This window comes from Helobdella robusta (assembly GCF_000326865.2).
Source record: "Helobdella robusta unplaced genomic scaffold HELROscaffold_5, whole genome shotgun sequence".
Classification (NCBI taxonomy): Eukaryota; Metazoa; Annelida; class Clitellata; order Rhynchobdellida; family Glossiphoniidae; genus Helobdella; species Helobdella robusta.
Genome location: NW_008705254.1, coordinates 484687 through 488491, shown reverse-complemented (window position 1 = coordinate 488491; position 3805 = coordinate 484687).

Sequence of the window (3805 nt, the reverse complement as noted above, 5' to 3'; positions counted from 1 at the left end):
TGGTAGCTTTTTCAACGTCACATTCCCAAAAATTATCGGATGATAGTGCGTTGCTCAAAATTATAACTCAAAACTAAAAATGATAAATTTTCCTGTCTAGGAAGTGAATTTTACTGACTTAATAACAACAGTTCTCAATGAGAAGACTATTGCCCTGGTCCTTTAAATCCGCCGCGTGTTTGTCTGTCTGTCTGTCTCTCTGGTTGTCTGTCTGTTTGTTTGTCCGTCTGTCTGATTGTTTGCATGTACGTGCGTGAACGTATACGAACCGACACTATTTTGTACTCGACCGGCGTGTGTGCCGGTGTACTTCTTCGGTAGGTACTCCAGTGGGAAGTACTGGGCCGGTATTACGTCGAATACCGTGTTCATCGACTTGTGGATCGAAATGTGTGGGCGCATTCGCGGCTGTCGGTATATTATTATTATTATTATTATTTAATAATATTGTTATTATTTGTTATTATTATTGTTGTTATTGGTTATTATTATTGTTATTATTATTGATATTATTTATCATCATATCATCTTCGAAACCTTGCAGAATTAATTTGTCCAGCCAACTAAAAGCAAGCATCAATAGAACGACAAAAAACATACACAGTCACACAAACACACACACACATACAAACACATACAAACATACACACAAACACACACACCTCTCCACAAACCACACTTCGTAATATAGACTTCATCAGCGTTAAGCCAATGTCCGTAAGAAAGCCAGCGTTATAAACTATAATACTGTCCATACGGTCGGCTGAATAATGCTAAAAATTATTATTATTATCGTTGTTGTTGTTATTATTATTATTATTGTTAATTTTATTATTATAAATATATAATTATAAATATATAATTATAATAATAATATAATCAATAATTATATTTTTCCCCCATAAATAAAAGCATACATAAATAAAAGAGTATAAATAATAATTATAGTTATAATAATAAATATATAATTATATTATTATAACATGCATACCTCCATAATGTCGAGAACCGCCTTGACTTGTAAAACCGATATTCTAGTCAAGTGACCGAAACAGCTGTTCGACATATCGACAAAGTAGACGGTTCCATTCGGTGTCGTACCGTCTCTCGTATCGAAATACTGTCGGTACTCGTAAATGGCCTGGCAGCACCGAATCTCATTCTCTACGCTCATCTCTGGATCGGTCACGATGATTTTATCTGGTCGGTCGGTTGATTATGAAGGGTTGGTTATTATTTAATTTTTGTCGGATGAATTATGGATTGACTGATGAATAAAATTGATTGATTGATTGATTGATTGATTGATTGATTGATTGATTGATTGATTGATTGATTGATTGATTGATTGATTGAAAATTCAAATTCTTACTCATCCTCATCAGCCAGAGTTGACGGCCAATGGTATCCAACTTAGGCATTGGCAAATGAACCCTGCGTATTGTATATTACGTCAAAATATTATTATTTAAATATGTGCTAATTATCATTGATAGGTTGAATAATTGATTAATTAATTGATTAATTGAAATAAAGACTGATTGGTAGAAAAATTGATTGAGTGATTGATTAATTATTAACATACAACTTTATATTTCATTTCACAAATACCAAAACGTCCTATCCTAATAACACCGAAAAATACCAAAATACAAATACCCTTGATTTAGAAACTTCTGAATTCCCGGTTCGAATATATCGATATCCGACAGCATAGCCGAATATCGAGTCTTTGTGGCCATCTTCTTTGTTAAAACGTCCTCGGCTTTCTCAATGTTGTAATGCGCTTTTCTCAATATTTCTTTCAAAAACTGCCGATCTTGAGATTCAGTTATGGTAAATAAATATTTATTCTCAAATAATTATTAATATTTAATAATAATAAAATGTTAGTAATAGACCATAATTTTTAAATTTATGAATTTATAGAATATTGTAATAATAGTAAAATATATATAGCGAACCGGTTCTGCAAGAGATGTGCTTTTTAGAAGCGAGCCATTTCTTTAGATGCTCCTCTTTCTTTAATAATTCCTCCTCCGAAATCAAATACTCCTTCAAATCGTCACCTTTTGTGCCATCCCTGGTCTTAGTACCGCTATTGATAACGGTGTTTTTATCGTCAAGAGTATCGATATTTGGACCGACAATGATGCAGGCATTGTCGGTTTTGAAATTGTGTCGGTAATTAAATACGGAGGAGAGTAAACATCGGAGGGATCTCGATGTCGATAGTGATGATGATGTTGTTGTTGTTGTTGGTGTAATTGTTGCTGATGTAATTGTTGTTGTTGGTGTAATTGCTGTTGCTAGAGGTGCTACTGTCTTCAGTGGCATTGATTGCGATGATTTTATTGTTGGAGGAAGCTTTAGTAGTTTATTAGCAGTTGTGTTTGTTGTTTTTGAATGCGGTTGTTGCTGTTTGGCGTCATTTTTTATTGTTGTTGTTGTTGGTTGTTGTTGGTGTGGTTGTTGTTGTTTTTTGGAGACGTTTGTTGGTGTTGTGATAGTTTTTTTTGTAACTAATTTTGGCTTCGTTTTATTTTCAGTTTTAACATTAACAGATTTCGCTTTGAGTTGTTCCTCATTGTTTGGCTTCATCAAGAAATAATTTTTATGAACGTGTTGGGTCGGCGTTGGTGGCTCGTTTGAGGCCACTTTGACGTTTTCCTTCTGTGGAACTTTCCTCTTTACCGATAAAACTATCGAGTTTGCTCTTGCTGACGATTTTGTTGATGTAGCTGTTGTCGTTGCTGCACTTGTGGATGTAGTAGTCGCCGCATTGTTGTTGTCTGCGTGTGGAAACTTATCGTTTGATCTGAAATTAGCGTTAAAGTCAGCTATGGCGGTGAAGTTTGGGAAGTCTAGGTCGTAATAACTAACATCAATGTCACCGATGCAAAAAAGGTCATCACTATTTGCGATAATGCTGTTACTGGTTGTGTTTGGATTAACTATTTCGTCGTCGCCATTCGAATTTGTTATTTCTTTGAATGGTTTTTTGGATGTGACGGTTGTTTTTGTTGTGGCTCTTGAAGTTGCTGCTGCCGATGTTGTTGTAGTTGTCGCCGAGACCTTCTCAACAAAGTCGGTGTTCGGTGCGTTAGCAGTAATGGGCTGTGGCTCGGCGAATATCAATTCCTCTTGATAATCAACATTCGAATTCGCATTTTGCTGAATCTTCCGCTTCACTTTAATCCGTAAAATTAGTTGTTTTAAAAGATATAAAATAATATTCAAACTAAATTTTTTATAAAATATGAAAAAATTGTAAGCTCATAAATACCATTTACAAATAATGATAAAAGATATTATCTTTTTCTTGTCTAACTCTATAAAGTACCAGCAACACACACACGCAGCGCTTGTAAATTTCTAAATTCACGTATCTGGTAAAAATCAGAAATCTTTTGCATTTGAACTCGGTCATAACGTAAGTAGGACCAGACACCTCAACCATTTAAACCAAATTAACAAACCCCATTGTTTTATTGATTCACATCTACCCATATCAACTTGGAATCGACCGCGGTTGTCTCTCAGCATATCAAAAATAATTATAATTATAGTCCATAACAATCACGACCATAATTATTATTATTACTTATTTATTATTATCATAATTTATTATTATTATTATTATGGTAACTTTGCATCAGCTGATATTAATGTTATTGCTACGATCCTTGTTCATTAATCGCATCACATCTGGACCGAGTTTACTAACTATATTATTATTATTATTATTGTTGTAAATATTATTATTATTATCTAGATGATGGTTATTGCTATTACTATTATTATT